Consider the following 17,956-nt stretch of genomic DNA (forward strand, 5'->3'; position numbering starts at 1 on the left):
CTACTGTATTCATCTCTTGGATTCCCTCTATGATTTTTATTCCCTCCTCACCCCCCCCCCCCCCTACTTCCCTCCAATATAAAATTGATGATCCTTTTATGTCCCAGAATGTGTCATAACAACCGATCCCTTCTTCTAGCCAGGTTGACAAATTTCTTTTCCTCAGAAATGCTGTTCTTGCCATTGCCAGCCTACACCTTAGATCTGTTTTACTTAGGGCACTGTCAGTTAATTTTGCTGTGCAAATAGCAAAACTCTTCTACTAATTTAAGGTCTTGCTTCCCAATCTAATTCCCTCAGCATCACCTGATTTAATTCCATTGCATTCCATTATCCTTGTTTTGCTTTTGTTGATGTTCATCTTATACCCACCTTTCAAAACACTGTCTGTTCCATCCAACTGCTCTTCCAAGTCATTTGCTGTCTCTGACAGAATTATAGTGTCATCAACAAACCTCAAAGTATTCATTTGTTCTTCCTGATCTTTAATTCCTTCTCCAAATTTTTCTTTGGTTTCCTTTAAGGGGACATTGTACGTGAAATTTGTTGTAATTTGACTTTTTCTGTTTTCTACTCCATAATTTACTTTGGACTTTCCTGAACATTTTGGTATACAACACAAAAAATCAGACAGTTGTGAGACCTCCAAATACTGTTTTGAATGTTGATGTGTGACTGTCAGATTTCGCGGCTACGCATACACTGCCACAGTTGAGCAGTCATATCTTGGGAACTACACAGTCTAGAAGGCTGTGAATTGCTTGGTTTTGTGCCTATTGCTATGTCTCAGAAGATGGCATTATGAATAAACAAATCAGTCCTTTGTTTCTGATACTAGTTTTCGTTGGAAGTAGTGTGATTATTGGCTATTTTTGTAGTAAACTAACTTCTATTGCTTTTTTACGTAAATAAAATGACTAAGCATAGTCCATTAGAGATAACTGTGACAATTTAGAGAAGATGAAATGAGCTGTGTGGAGCACTTTCGTTCATCAAATGTCAACTGATGAAAAGCCATGTCAGGCTTTATGTCCACCTCCACCAAACACTTGGTGTAAATATAGGCAAGCTGAATTTTCTGGCACCCTGCATGAATTGACACACAAACATTCTCTTCCTTTGGCAGTAATGGAGGCAATCAAACCTATTTACAGAGATGTGGCAAATCCTGAGCTACTAAAGAAGTGTTTACATGGGAAGACCCAGAATGTGAATGAGTCCTTGAATAATGTTGTGAGGTGCCATGTTAGATTAGATTAGATCAGATTAGATTAGTTTTTCGTTCCATAGATCCGTGCTGAGGAGATCCTCGTGGATGTGGAACATGTAATTTTTTTTTTTTTTAAAGCTGAAATAACAATACTAATAGTATGAATATATACAATACATCATTTGTTTCTATTAAAAAATTCGTCAATGGAGTAGAAGGAGTTGGCCACTAGTAAGTCTTTCAGGCTCCTTTTAAACTGATCTTTATTTGTAACTAAATTTTTTATGTTTACTGGCAAATTATTTAAGATGTGTGTTCCTGAGTAGTGGACCCCTTTTTGAACTAAAGTAAGTGCTTTTAAGTCCTTGTGCAGATCATTTTTGTTCCTGGTATTGTATGTATGAACTGAGCTGTTTGTTGCAAAAAGAGATATATTATTTAGGACGAATTTCATTAATGAGTAAATATACTGAGAGGCAGTAGTTAGTATACCCAGTTCTTTGAAGAGGTTTCTACAGGACGTCTGTGAATTTACTCCACAAATAATACGTATTACACGCTTTTGGACTCTGAAAACTTTTGTTTGACTTGAAGAGTTACCCCAAAATATTATACCATATGACATTATGGAATGAAAGAAGGCAAAGTATGCAAGCTTTTTCATTTTTATGTCGCCTATGTCTGCTAACACTCGAATTGCAAATACAGATTTGTTAAGGCGTTTCTGCAGTTCTGTGGTGTGCTCTTCCCAAGTGAATTTATTATCAAGTTGTAATCCCAGATCAAGTGCCTAAAAATATATTTGTTGGCCTTATGACTCTAAAGTTAGTAATGTCTGATGCTGAAATAACTTTTAATGGTGGGAACTATGAAAGACTTAATGTTCTGGAGAAGTTAGGGGTAAAATTTGGACAGAACATAGCTAAAGGACTGTGAGAACTGGATGAGCATCGTGTATGTGAAGCAGAATTATCTGTTCAGCAAATGACAAAAGAAGCAAGAAAGAAAAGGAGGAGGCAAGCAAAGGGCTGTTGTGACACTGAAGAAGACACAGACTATGGGCCGCCCAGGGCAATTTTAGCGCATAAAAGACACAGAAATGTAAGTCTGTACAAGAATTTGTAACCAAAAAAGTTTCAAACCTCTATATCTCTGAACTATGTTTTTTTGTAATAAATGACCCGTTTTCTAAAAAAGTGCTGATGGTAGAGATATGAAATTTTCACAGCATGCCAAGTGTGAGATTCAACACATATGGAACTAGAATAATTACAATATCCTGAGTTGTTTTGTTTTTATGTTCATTTATTTACAAAATTCTGTCAAAAAAAATTGGGCGATTGAAAAAAAAAAAAAAATTCCCCACAATACAATTTTAGTAATAATTCTAATTCAGTGTATCTAAAAAGGTGCATTCAATAATTAGGGAAAATTGTAAGTTGGTGTCTTAAAAAGTTTGCAAGATAATGGGCCACAAAATTCGATAATTTAACATTGGCGGCCTAGGGCATACAACGTCCCCTTAATGTTTGCTCTGTGTACAGACTGAATAACATCAGTGAGAAGTTACAAGTGTGTCTAACTCAACCAATGCTTCCTTTTCATGCCCCTCGACTCTTACAATTGCCATCTGGTTTCTTTCTGTACAAGTTGTAAAAAGTTTTTCGCTCCCTGTATTTTACCCCTCCTGTCTTCAGAATTTCAAATAGAGTATTCCAGTCAACATTGTCAAAAGTTTCCTCTAAGTCTACAAATGCTATAAATGTAAGTTTGCCTTTCCTTAAACTCCCTTCTAAGATAAATTGTAGAGACGTGTGTGCCCACATTTCTCTCGAATAACAAACTGATATTTCCCGAGGTCGGCTTCTATCAGTTTTTCTCTTCTTGTGTAAAGAATTTGTGCTCATATTTTGCAACCATGACTTATTAAACTCATAGTTTGATAATATTCACACCTATCATCACCTGCTTTCTTTGGAATTGGAATTACTACATCCTTCTTGAAGTCTGAGGGTATTTCACCTACCTCATATATCTCACACATCAGATGGAAGAGTTTTGTCATGGCTAGCTCTCCCAAAGCTGTCAGCAGGTCTGACAGGGCCTTGTTTCAACTTAGATCTTTCAGTGCTCTGTTAAATTCTTCTCGTGGTATTGTGTCTCTCATCTCCTCTTCATCTACATCCTCTTCTATTTCTATAAAATAGGCCCACAACATACTCCTTCCACCTGTCAGCTTTCCCTTCTTTGCTTAGGACTGGTTTTCCATCTGAGGTCTTGATATTCATATAGCTGCTTCTTGTTATAATGCCAAGTTGAACACACATATTTCAAAACGACACCACACATATAAGTCACTGAGCAAGTTGACAAAGCAAGACATGTGAATACTGTAACATTCAAATGAGCACCGAGTCCAAGTCTAGCAGCTGCTGGCTGGCTGGTCGCTTAGGTGGCGCGGCTGCTGCATGGCTGGCAGACAGCGCCGCATGTAGACGACGTGCGTAATTGCGCGGCGGCACTTTGAATGATCGGCAAGTCACAACACTTTTCCCCCCTTTGAAATTTTTGCACTGGTCTTGATGGAGGTGGCCTGTAGATTGCTAATGCCCATAGGTGTTGTTTGACTGGCCGTAAAGTCTCGAGGAGGAGGCTTCCTGTACGGACCAAAGTGTCCCCGTTGATACCGGGTCGAGATGACAGGAGACGTAGGGGTCGAATCGGCTGAGGCCCCGTGCACCTGCCTGTTGCGGCAAGTCCAGTTGATATAACAGGAGACATGGGCGATGTGTCGGCGTCCGTACGAGAAGGAGGCGAGTAGAGTTGCTCCAACAGATGATGGTCAATCGGTTCCTGCATGGGCACGTCTCCTGGTGGCGTCCGTTCTTGTACTGGCACCAAGATGACGGTGAGAGGGCTGCGTTGCGAGTAATGAGAGATGCCAAGATCCCGAGCATCAGGTAGAGCCGAAGGTGGTGTAGCGGCATTCGGAACAGGCGTTTCCGGCACACGAGACCGAAGCTTGTCCGAATGACGCACTGCAACACCCGTGTCCGTCTTGATTTCATGCAGGCATTGGCCACGGTGTCATAAGATGTGGCCCGGACTCCATTTTGGCCGCCTGCCATATCCCTGTACCCAGACAAGGTCGTCGGCGGTGAACCGGCCAAGCGAAGGCACCCGCGGCCGTGAGGTGGAAGACCGCAGAAGATGAAGTAGCGTGCGGGGCTGTTGGCCTTGTAAGAGCTCAGCCGGGCTGTGGTCGCCCATGGGGGTGAAACAGTAAGAAGCCAGAAACTGGAGAAGCGCATTTACAGTGGCTTTAAAATCGCCACAGAGATGAATATCCCCATTGGGCTTAGCAACGACGACAGGAGAGGACCACTCACTGGAAGTGACAGGAAGCAAGACCCCTGAAGCAGTGAGACAATCCAGCTCCCGTTGTACCCGATCACGAAGGGCCACAGGAATGGGCAGAGCCCGAAAAAACTTGGGCCGAGCAGTGGGTTTGAGCGTGATATGAGCATTAAAGTCATTTGCACGGCCTAATCCAGGAGAAAAAAGGGATGAAAATGTCGTCGACAAGGAATCCAATTGAGCATAAGGGATAGCATCAGAGACGATATTGACAGAGTCATCTATGGAGAACCCAAAAACGCTACGGCAAAGATTCTCTGCATTACTCTGGTTGACCACAAATATGGGAACAGTGTGAACGACGGATTTGTAAGATACCTCAGCATTAAATTGTCCCAAGAGAGAAATCTTCTGTTTATTGTATGTCCATAATTGCCGAGTGACAGGTGATAGGAGCGCCAAACCCAACTGAAGATACGTCTGAGAATTAATGATAGTGGCAGCAGAACCAGTATCCACCTGCATGCGAACATCTCGACCAAGTATTTGGACAGTGAGGAATAACTTCCCTGAAAGGGAAGAAGTACAATTGACAGACAACACAGAATCAGAATCAGCGTCATGTTCATGAACATCATGTATGCGATTGGATTTGCAAACGGAAGACACGTGTCCCTTCTTTTTGCAATTGTGACACACAGCCCAACGTTGGGGACAATCCTCGCGTGAGTGTTTCGTAAAACACCTCGCACATGAAGGAAGTTGCCGGGGGTTTTGCTGCAGTTTCTTAGAGGGTTGTTTACGGTTAGGCTGAGGCTGCGCATGGGAGCGTACTGTGGCCACGTTGGCTGGCGGGGACGCACCGCACGCGTCATCAACAGCGCACAGAGGTTGTATTTCCCCCGACATCACCCCACGCCTCTATTTGCACCCCAGCGGCGCAAGAAATTTCAAAAGACCGCGCGATGGATAGGACTTCATCTAGAGTCGGATTTGCCAACTGAAGGGCACGTTGCCGAACTTCTTTGTCGGGCGCTGACCAGATAATAGCATCCCGCACCATGGAATCGGCATAGGATTCTTTGTGAACTTCAGTAACAAATTGAGACTCTCGACGGAGGCCGTGAAGTTCAGCAGCCCAAGCGCGATAGGATTGATGCGGTTGTTTTTGACAACGATAAAAGGCAACACGAGAGGCTACCACATGCGTTTGCTTTTGAAAATAGACAGACAGAAGTGAGCACATTTCAGCAAAGGAAAAAGACGCAGGATCTTTCAAAGGAGCCAATTGCAGCAACAACCGATACATCTGAGGTGAAATCCAGGAAAGGAACAGAGACTTACATGTTTGTTCATCCGTGACATGAAATGCCAAGAAGTGCTGTCGAAGACATTTTTCATAATCAGACCAGTCTTCCGCCATCTAGTCGTAAGGAGGAAAAGGAGGTATAGACAACGCCGAGAAACGCCCCACATTTGACGCCGCGATGAAATCGCGAATCGCCGATGTTAGAAGCATTTTCTGTTGAATGAGACCTTGCAATAGTTGCTCGACAGTAGACATGGAAACCTGTGGGTCAACGATGAAAAGGAAAAATCCACTACCTCGTCGCCAATTGTTATAACGTCAAGTTGAACACACATATTTCAAAACGACACCACACACATAAGTCACTGAGCAAGTTGACCAAGCAAGACATGTGAACACTGTAACATTCGAATGAGCACCGAGTCCAAGTCTAGCGGCCACTGGCTGGCTGGCTGCTTAGGTGGCGCGGCTGCTGCATGGCTGGCAGACAGTGCCGCATGTAGACAACGCGCGTAATTGCGGGGCGGCACTTTGAATGATCGGTGAGTCACAACACTTCTCTTTTCTCCAATGGCCTCTTTAATTTTCTTGCAGGCAATATCTATCCTTCTCCTTGTGGTACATGCTTCTATGTCCTTACATTTGCCTCTAGTCATTCCTGCTTAGCCATTTCGCACTTCCTATCAATCTCATTTTTTAGACGTTTGTAGTCCCTTTCACCTGCTTCATTTGCTGCATGGAGAGAGGCATGTGGAGGAAGAAAAGTAAATAAATGAGAAACAGTAAGAGTAAAAGGGAAGATGTGAATAAGTGAGAGGAGTGATGCGAAGTGGGAAAGAAACACATTCAGTAGAATAAGTACTCATCAATGCTTTGAGATTACTTGTATTGGAAAGAAATCTAATAGCGCACAGAACGCATGCTGTGTTGTGGAAGATGTCTGGTAACAAGATTTTGTGTGTTACCAATAGAGACATGCTGCCTATATTTGCTCTTTCTTAGTAACTGTCATGGCGGAGATGCTGAGTCGCAGATTGGCACAACAAAAAGACACTCACAATTAAATCTTTCTGCCATTAAGGCCTTCGTCAACAATACACACACACACACACACACACACACACACACACACACACGAGACTGCGGTCTCAGGCAACTGAAACTACACTGCGAGCAGCAGCACCAGTACATGATGGGAGTGGCGAGTGGGTGGGGTAAGGAGGTAGCTGGGGTGGGGAGAGGGAGGGATAGTATGGTGGGGGTGATGGACAGTGAAGTGCTGCAGGTTAGACAGAGGGCAGGGGAGAGGTGAGGAGGGGGAGGGGGGAAGTAGTGGAAAAGGAGAGAAAGAAGTTAGTCACTGTCCTCACCCATCCAGCCCCTTCTCTGTTCCCATTCCAGCACTACACAGCTGCCATTCCACCACCACACCCAGTCTTTTTATTTCTCTCCTTTTCCACTACTCCCCCCCCCCTCTCCCCTGCCCAATGTCCAACCTACAGCACTTCACTGTCACCATCCCCAACATACTACCCCTCCCCCTCCCTGCCCCACCTCCGCCTTATCCACACCCAGTCACCACTCCCATCACGCACTGGTGCTGCTGCTTGCAATGTGGTTTCAGTTGTCTGAGACTGCAGTTGTGTGTGTGTGTGTGTGTGTGTCTATTGTTGACGAATGCCTTTTTTTTGTGCTTGTGTGTGTGTCTATTGTTGACGAATGCCTTTTTGTTGTGCCTATCTGTGACATTAGCATCTCCACTATATGGTGAGTAGCAACTGTCCTTCTCATAATATGGTTATATTCCATCCTGGATTTTCCATGGTTTGATTTAACTGTAATGGTGGTACAAAATGTTGAAAAAACATTGCATTTCAGTTTGTATGAGATGCAGGTTGTTTCTTAGGTGGCTGTCTAATGACATAGCTCATACCAATGATAGTGTATGGAGAGACAGTGGTAGATGTTTGGACAGACAAGCTCTGCACATGGGTAGTCGGAAGGTTATGAACTGCATGGCAATGAAAAGAGTCAAGAACATGAATGATTATAATTTTTTTCCCTCAATTTAATCAGTTTTGTTCTCACTGATGACTGAGTTCACTTACAAGGTTGAACACGCAAATGCATCAGATATACAGGTATGCACTGTCCCTGGAGACCAGTAACAAGTAAACGATGAGAAATTAATCACCAATTGGGATCAAATACTTGCTACCTAACCACCACAGGGCAAGTACATGACCTGAAATGTGCATATGTATCATCTGCACATGAGGAATTTGAGCATGCATTGTTGCTTTAACCACTTGCACAAATATGGAACTATCATGAGGCACCACAATATAGTGTCAAAAAATCAGTAGATTAAAGCAATAAATTAATAAATTATGAGTATAATCTGGTAAAATAATAATGTGGGATAGAGCCAAAAGATTAATTGTCATTGTTAATTTATTCAAATCAGACACAAATTTATTCTGATGGTGGCCTCATACAAGTTGTCACTGAACACAATATACACATAAGAAATTAAAATGATTAACTTTACAGAGCAAGCAATTTGTTCACAGGTAGCACCAAGTCACTTAAACTGCATCAGAATCCTAAATATCATCAAAGGCAGACAAGTCTTTATACAGTAACAAATTCACTTCGACAGAAAATTTCAATCACCGATAGCACTGCTATGAGTCTATGCCCATTAGCATTCAAAGTTCCAAAATATGAGGGGTATTCAATAAGTAAATCAACACTTTTTTTCTCAGCCAGTTTCAGTTGAAAAAATGTAGAATTTGTTGTGGGATGTCATGGAATATTCCCACAATAGCCTTTATAATTTCATGAAGTTGTGATAGGTGGCAGTGTAATACATCACCTTCTAAATGGCATCTGTAACAGGGATATGACCCAATTAGAAACCTGTCATTGAGTTTCTTTTGGCAGAAAACCACAGCATCATAGATTTTCATACATGATGGTAGAAAATCTATTGAGACCCGGCAGTGAACAAAATCATGGTGAGTGGTTGATTGGTTGGTTGGCTGGTTTTGGGAGTAAAGGGACTAAACTAGAGGGTCACCAGTCCCTTTTTCCTCATTCAAACAGGTCTTGGATTAAAAACATTCTCCAAAAGAGTCTACAAAGCAAAAAAGGCATAAAAATAACGGTGAACCACACTGCCAAACAAGCCAAAATGGGAAAACATGTACAAAAGGAAAAAAAAGTGGTAGAAGGTATTAAAATGATAAAGCAGATGGCCTGGGCTAGCTGATCACAAGAATAAAAAAGGATGAGGCAGCCACTCTGCAACACACTAAAATCTCCAGCCTAAAAACACAAGGCTAGAGAAACACAGATAAGGAAAAATGAACATCAAGGCAAACAAACAGCAAAGACAGAGCGAGGAAGAGTTAAAATGGAGGGAGAGTGAAGGCCTGGGAGAGGAGATCACACGCTCACCCTTAGATTGAATGATAAAAACCCCTCTCTTGAGTAAAATGTAAAAATAGATCAGCCATCGAGGCGTAGGGAATGAGTCAGGAAGTGTAAAAGACCACCTTAGGGCGGCTAGATTGGGACAGTCCAAAATGATGTGGGCTACTGTCAACCGAGAACCACATCAACACTGGGGTGGGTCCTCGCCATGGAGTAGGTGACCGTGAATCAGCCAAGTATGGCCAATGCGGAGCTGACAAAGGAAAGCAGAGTCCCTGCGAGGGGTTTGCATGGATGACCTCCACCTCCACACATTCATTGTCTCCTTTATTGAACGTAATTTATTTGGCACACTTACTGTGTGCCATTCGGTATCCCAAAAACTTGGCGATCAGGTTCTGGTTTGCCAATCTTTAGAGTCAGTTTATCAGTAGCCTGTTTGGCAAGCCTGTCAGCAAGTTCATTTCCGGGGATTCCGATATATCCTGGGGTTCAAATGAAGGCCACTAAACATCCGCAGTTTATGAGGGCAGAAACAAACTCCTGGATAGCCATTACCAAAGGATGGCGAGGGAAGCACTGGTCAATAGCTTGGAGGCTGCTTAAGGAGTCACTACAGATGACAAAGGACTCACCTGTGCAGGAGCTGATATGCTCAAGAGAATGAGCGATGGCTATCAACTCTGCAGTGAAAACACTGCAGCCATCCGACAAGAGGTGCTCTTCAGTAAGTCCATCATGAGCATAAGAGAAGCCAAAGTGACCATAGACCATCGAGCCATTGGTGTAGAATATTTCTGAGCCCTGGAACTTGCCAAAAGCAGAGAAAAATTGGTCTCTGGACGAACTGACTCTTTTGGGCCTTGCATTAGGTCCAGACAAAGCTGTGGCCAAGGCATGGACCATGGAGGTGTACGTGAGTGGACCCACAGGAAAGATGATACAGGGAAAGACTCGAGTTCAGTGAGAAGGGATCGGACACAGATGGCAATCGTAATCACCAGTCAGGGTCGCCTTTGCAGGTGATGAGCCATCATGTTAGTGAAAAGGAGATGGTAATTTGGATGTTGAGGCTTCTGTGAATGCGTGTGACATAATTTGCAAGCAGTTGTCAATGTCTGATCCACAATGGGGGAACCCCAGCTTCCACGAGTAGGCTGTTCACCATACTCGTTCAGAAACTTTCTGTTGCAAGTCGAACTCGGTGTATAGGGTCCAGCATCCGCAACTCTGAGGGTGATGCTGAACCATACACCAAGCTTCCGTAGTCAAGATGGTACAGTACAGGGCTCTGTACAGCTGCAACAGTGTAGGGCAATCTGCACCCCAGTTGGTGTGACTCATCTAACAAAAAATGTTGATATTACACCAGCACTTTAGCATAAGCTTACAAAGATGGGGTAGTCAAGTTAAGTGGGTATCAAAAACCAGTCCTAAAAAGCAGTAAGTCTCCACCGCATTAAGTAGTTGGTCATTTAGGTAAAGTTCTGAATGTGAGTGGACAGTACGATGATGACAGAAGTGCATGACACAAGTCTTGGTGGCTGAAAACCGAAAGTCATGGGTGAGGGCCCATTACTGCACTTTTGTATGGCTCCCTGCGGTCGACATTCAGTCACAACAACTGTAGATGAGCAATAGGAAACACAGAAGTCGTCAGCATATAAGAAGGGTGATACTGAGGACATCACTGCTCCTGCGAGATCACTAATGGCAATTAAAGAGGGTGGGACAGTCAGTACAAAGCCCTGCGGGACCCCATTCCCTTGGATATGGGAGAAACTGTGTGAAGCACCGACTTGAACTCTGAATGTGTGGAGCAACAAAAAGTTCTGTATAAAAATCAGGAGCGAGTCCCTGGGACCCCACTCACACAGAGTAGCGAGGATGTGGTGTTGCCGAGTGGTATTATAGGCTTTTGTCAAGTCAAAAAAGACAGTAATAAGGCGATGATGCTGGGAAATGGCTGTTTAGACAGCAAACTCCAGGTATACCAAGTTATCAGTAATGGAGCAACATTAGCAAAAACTCCCCTGGGACAGAGCCAGAAGGTCCCAAGACTCAAGGAGCCAAACGAATGGCTCCCCATGTGTTCAAGAAGCTTTCACAGAACATTGGTGAGGCTAATACGGTGATAGCTATCCATATCTAGCGTGTTCTTAATGGGTTTGAGCACTGGAACGATTATCTTTCATGCCTTTGTGACAGGAATTCTCCATCACTCCAAATGCAGTTGAAGATGGCAAGGAGTGGCATTGGTAATCTGCTGACAGACGTTTAATCATTTGGTGATGGATGTGATTTGGCCAGGGGGATGTGTCAGGACAATCTGCAAGGGCACTGACAAATTCCCACTCATTGAATGGAGCATTAAACGGCTCAGGGTTTCATGTAGGAAAAGAAAAGTTTTGTCATTCCACCTGGTTTTAGAATACAAAAGGTGGGGTGGTAGTTCTCAGATGCAGAGGTTCAACCATAATGCCTGGCAAGTTGCTCTGCAATTGCATCTGGGTCACTATATACAGTTCCACATATGGAAATCCCAGGTATACTGCAGGGGTCAGATATCCGTAAATGTGTCTGAGTTTTGTCCAGACCTGTGAAGGAAAGGTTTGTGTTCCAACGGTGGAGATGTATCATTCCCAACACTATTGTTTCTGTTGTTTGATGAGTTGACGGGGCTAGGCATGGAGCCATTTGGAGGCAAAGAGCTGCTCCAGGGACAGGTGGCACTTATGACTTTGGAGAGCCCGCCTTCGGTCTCTAATGGCTGCTGCAATTTCTGGCGACCACCAAGACACCATCTTCTGCTGGGGACAACCTGAGGACCAGGGCACTGCTGATTCAGTTGCAGAAACAATGATAGTAATGATGTTCTGGATCACCTCACCAATTTTGCTTTGCAATGGAGATCCAACTGTGATAGCGAAGATGAAAGTGTTCCAGTAAGCCTTGGTAAGAGCCCATCAGGGCAAGCATCAAGGTGAGTGATGCCAGGGGAGGGACAGGAAGAAATGAGAGATCAATGGCTGAGTATGTTCCATGTGCCACACTGCAATGAGTGGAGGCACCTGAATTTAGGAGGCAAAGGTCAAGTTGAGTCAGTAGATTCTTGAAACCTTTACCAGGGCAAGTAACCTTGGTTCCACCCCACAAAGGGTTGTCGTTGTCTTTAATCCAGAGACTTGTTTCTTGCAGCTCTCCATGCTAATCTATCCTGTGCAAGTTTTTTCATCTCCAAGTACCTACTGCAACCTACATCCTTCTGAATCTGCTTAGTGTATTCATCTCTTGGTCTCTCTCTACAATTTTTAACCTCCACGCTGCCCTCCAATACTAAATTGGTGATACCTTGATGCCTCAGAACATGTCCTACCAACCAATCCCTTCTTGTAGTCAAGATATGCCACAAATTCCTCTTCTCCCCAATTCTATTCAGTACCCCCTCATTAGTTACATGATCTACCCATCCAATCTTCAGCATTCTTCTGTAAAACCACATTTCGAAAGCTTCAATTCACTTCTCGTCTAAACTATTTATCGTCCATGTTTCACTTCCATACATGGCTGCACTCCATACAAATGCTTTCAGAAAAGACTTCCTGACACTTAAATCTATACTCAATGTTAACAAATTTCTCTTCTTCAGAAACGCTTTCCTTGCCATTGCCACTCTACATTTTTACATCATCTCCACTTCAACCATCATCAGTTATTTTGCTCCCCAAATAGCGAAACTCATCTACTTCTTTAAGTGACTCATTTCCTAATCTCATTCCCTCAGCATCACCTGATTTAATTTGACTACATTCCATTATCCTCATTTTGCTTTTGTTGATGTTCATCTTATATCCTAGTTTCAAGACACTGCCCATTCCATTCAACTGCTCTTCCAGATCCTTTGCTGTATCTGACAGAATTACAATGTCATCGGCAAACCTCAAAGTTTTTATTTCTTCTCCATGGATTTTAATTCCTACTCCAAATTTTTCTTTTGTTTCCTTTATTGCTTGCTCAATCTATAGATCTAATAACATTGGGGAGAGGCTACAACCCTGTCTCACTCCCTTCCCAACCGCTGCTTCCCTTTCATGCCTCTCGATTCTTATAACTGCCATCTGGTTTCTGTACAAACTGTAAATAGCCTTTCGATCCCTGTATTTTACCCCTGTCACCATCAGAATTTGCAAGAGAGTATTCCAGCCAACATTGTCAAAAGCTTTTTCTAAGTCTATAAATGCTAGAAACATGGGTTTGCCTTTCCTTAACTCATCTTCTAAGATAAGTCATAGGGTCAGCATTGCCTCATATGTTCCAACATTTCCAAAGAATCAAAATGATCTTCCCCGAGGTCAGCTTTTACCAGTTTTTCCATTCGTCTGTAAAGAATTCATATTAGTATTTTCAGCCATAGCTTATTAAACTGATAGTTCTGTAATTTTCACACCTGTCAACACCTGCTTTCTTCGGGATTGGAATTATTATATTCTTCTTGAAGTCTGAGGGTATTTCACCTGTCTCATACATCTTGCTCCCAGATGATAGTGTTTTGTCAGGGCTGGCTCTCCCAAGGCCATCAGTAGTTCTAATGGAATGTTGTCTACTCCCGGGGCCTTGTTTCAACTTAGGTCTTTCTGTGCTCTGTCAAGCTCTTCATGCAGTATCATATCTCCCATTTCATCTTCATCTACATCCTCTTCCATCTACATAATTTTGCCCTCAAGTACATCGCCCTTGCATAGACTCTCCAGATACTCCTCCCACCTTTCTGTCTTCCCTTCTTTGCTTAGAACTGGTTTTCCATCTGAGCTCTCAGTATTCATACAAGCGGTTCTCTTTTCTCTAAAGGTTTCTTTAATTTTCCAGTAGGCAGTATCTACCTTACCCCTAGTGATATATGCTTCTACATCCTTACACGTGACCTCTAGCCATCCCTGCTTAGCCATTTTGCACTTCTTATTGATCTCATTTTTGAGGCATTTGTATTCCTTTTCGCTTGCTTCATTTACTGCATTCTTCTTTCATGAGTTAAATTCAACATCTCTTCTGTTACCCACTAGCCCTCATCTTTTTACCTACTTGATCCTCTGCTACCTTCACTATTTCATCTCTCAAAGCTACCCATTCTTCTTCTACTGTATTTCCTTCCCCCGTTCTTGTCAATTGTTCACTAATACTCTCCCTGAAACTCTCTACAACCTCTGGTTCTTTCAGTTTGTCCAGGTTCCATCTCCTTACATCTCTGCATTTTTGCAGTTTCTTCAAATTTAATTTACAACTGATAACCAACAGATTGTAGTCAGAGTCCATATCTGCCCCTGGAAATGTCTTACAATTTAAAACCTGGTTTCTACAGCTCTGTCTTACCATTATATAATCTATCTGAAACCTTCCATTGTCTCCAGGCCTCTTCAATGTATACAACCTTCTTCCATGAGTCTTAAACCAAGTGTTAGCTATGATCAAGTTATGCTCTTTGCAAAAATCTACCAGGCGGCTTCCTGTTTCATTCCTTATCCCCATTCCATATTCACCTACTGCTTTTCCTTCTCTTTCTTTTCCTACTATCGAATTCCAGTCCCCCATGACTATTAAATTAAAAATTCTGCACAAAGGGTTATGGGCATTAAAATCATCCAGAAGCAGAAAAAGTGGGAGGAGTTGGGAAACTGGTGCAGCCTATAGATGGTGTGGTACTTTACCATGTGGAGGAAGGTAGATGTTGCAAATTGTAATTTCCTGTGTTGTCCTCACCCTGACAGCCACAGTTTCTAAAAGTGTTTGAAGGGACACAGTTGCACTATAGACAGAGGTATGGGTATGTCTACAGACTCCAACTGACATCCTGTTACTGTCAGTATGATTTTTGTAATACGCCTGATAGCACGAAGGGTGGAGGTCCACATTGCTGGAAACCAGGTTTCCTGAAGGGCAACACAAAAATCAGGTGTAATGTTTACGAATTGTCATAACTCAGCCAGGTGGGGGAAAAAACTGCCACAGTTCCACTGGAGGATGATGCTTTCTGTAGTCCAGCAAGGCATGAAGTCACCAACGAGGCAGTTTATGCCTCAGGGTCACCTTCTGCAACCTGTAAGGGCTTGTGATCTCGGTGTCCATTGGTTCTGAGGCTCCAGGGAGATCTAGGTCCTCAGGGGACACTAGGATCTCCACCTCACCCTCAGAATTGGAGCCTGCCAGAAGCAGTGGTATGGGGTTCAACAGGATCTCTTTCTTCTTGACAGGCTTCTTCTTTTGATCCTCTCACTTTTCTCTCAGTTTCTCTGGCTGGGAGGGCTTCTCCGAGTTTGTCTCAGGAACCGATGTTGATTGGGAAGCCCTACAACTAGCAGCCTGTGGCTCCTTCAGCCACTGGCTTTGTCCAGCTTCACCACAGCAGAAGCCTCGGAAGGCAATGTCTCGAGGGATGTCTTCCTTGCGAGAGGAGGCTGTTTGTTCTCTGGCTGAGGGATGGAGACATATGTCCCCAATGGCTGGGGGAGCGTTGTTCCAGAAGTAGATGTTAGGGGAGCAACAGGAGGAGGAGGAGTGCCTCCAACCATGAAGAGGGCAGATGAATTCTGGCGGCTCTGGGGGCCCACTTTAAGAGGCATAACTGATACGGATGCCATTTTCCGAAAGGGCAATGTCATTGTAGCTGTAGCACAGGAGGACGTCATGTGTACAGGACTAAGACAGTTGTATTTTTTCTTCCCTCTGTGTAGGTTAATGTATACAGTGTCTTATATTCCATTATCTTCCTCTCTTTCTGATAAACAGTGCAGTTCAGCGAACAGGGGAATGGTGTTTTCTACAGTTGACACAAGGAACATTCGTATGTGTCGGAGGTCCGTATTCCCAACATGTGGAGCTGGTGTTACATCAAGAGGACATGTGCCCAAATAATTTCCAATATCAGGAGGGGGGGGGGGGGAGTGATAGAGACTGGGACATAACCCAGTTGGCCACAAGGGAGCAATGCACATGACTGGGAAGGGATGTTGTTTATACCAATACTGACCCGTTCCTCATTTTAGATATTCCCCCACTCCCCCCAACTTGTCCTCTAAGTTCTCTACAAAAAACAGAGGCTTTGTTGTTAGAAAGGATCCCACAATCAGACCTGGTGCAAACTAAATATTTGGAAAAGTATGTCTCACCTTGATCTTTAGCTCTGCATTCCTCCCATGAGGTGAGTCGTTGGGCAAGGCAACTGTCATCATCACAACAAGACTGCACAAACCTGTTCAATCTCTACCGTGCTGGCAAGCTTCACACAACTGTGACTCCTGCAATGTTGGAATTTGCAGATACTCTCATTTGAGGTGATCAATGGATCACAAACAAACACCTCACTACTCAACTGGATATCTCTGGTAGTAGTGCTGTCACATTTGTCCACCAGTTGGAGTACTCAAAGGTCCATGCCCAATAGGTGCCTCACGGTCTAACAGACGACCATAAAGAGCAACGAAAGACTATCTGTGTGGAATTGCTTGCATGTTATGCAGCTGATCATAATGATCTTTTGTCGATCATCATCACAAATGATGAAACAATGGTGGCACCACACCATCTCTCCTCCGATGAGACAGTTCAAAGCCGTACCATCAGCTGCTAAAGTCAGGGCGATAAGTCAGGGCGATGGTCTTCTGGGACTCTGAAGGAGTTATTCTGCTTGATGTCCTCCCTCATGGTGCAACAATCAACTCTGAAGTATTTTGTGCTATCTTCAAGAAACTGACAACACAAGGCCCCATACAAGTCTACATACCAGAGAGGAGATTACGAAACTTCATTGGACTGTTCTTCCTCATCCATGCTCCAGCCCAAATCTCGCACCTTCCAACTTCCATCTGTTTGGCCCAATAACAGACGCACTTCGGAGGAAGCATTATGTGCATGATGTGGAAGTTGGATTGATGCATCAAGATGTTCACTATAATGTTGATTAGTACAGTGGTATCATGCACACATACAGGCCCTCCCAGTAAGGTGGTCTAAGACCACCGCACTGAATGGAGATTATGTTGGGAGGGGGGGGGGGACGGGGGGGGGGGGGAATAAAAAACAAGTTTCGCCGCTAAAATAGTGGGGTATAATATGGTGTATTGGAAAGCTGAATAAAACCAACCTGCTTTCAGAAAAAAACAAGTGTTGCATTACTTAAAACACCCCTCACATTTCTGTGTCCCAAACTGGAACATGCCAAAATATTTCTAAGTCCTGTACAAATTTCACCAAAACCAACCACACCAACCAACAGATGAAGACCAAAGGTCACAAATTCCATTCTGCTTGTCTATTTAAAAACTTGGTCATGTGATCAGTGACTTTATGCAGCAACCTCCAACTTGACCACAGTCCATAACACATATTACAACATTTATGTATTTCAAACATATATGACATACACTTTCAGCTATTTGTAATCCAGCATTTACATTATACAATTTTATTAATATTGTACAATGCACACAGAAATGCAGCAACCTGGTCAAATGAATGACTTTATTCAGCTGGATGTTGCACAGTCCTAGTTGCTCAAATCACACTGCTACAAACATAATGTTACCAAAATTGCTACTCTTTAACATCAGGATACTGGAACAATGGGATGAATTATTCCTGCTGACCACTGT

At 43.4% G+C, this 17,956-nt stretch overlaps 1 protein-coding gene across 3 annotated transcripts in view; it reads right to left on the bottom strand.

Annotated features, from left to right (window-relative positions):
- LOC126255276 (4-trimethylaminobutyraldehyde dehydrogenase A-like) overlaps nt 1-17,956 on the bottom strand; it is a 197,622-nt gene that overhangs the window by 52,280 nt on the left and 127,386 nt on the right. The window lies entirely within an intron of this gene.

Source organism: Schistocerca nitens, chromosome 1 (genome assembly GCF_023898315.1).
Source record: "Schistocerca nitens isolate TAMUIC-IGC-003100 chromosome 1, iqSchNite1.1, whole genome shotgun sequence".
Taxonomy (NCBI): Eukaryota; Metazoa; Arthropoda; class Insecta; order Orthoptera; family Acrididae; genus Schistocerca; species Schistocerca nitens.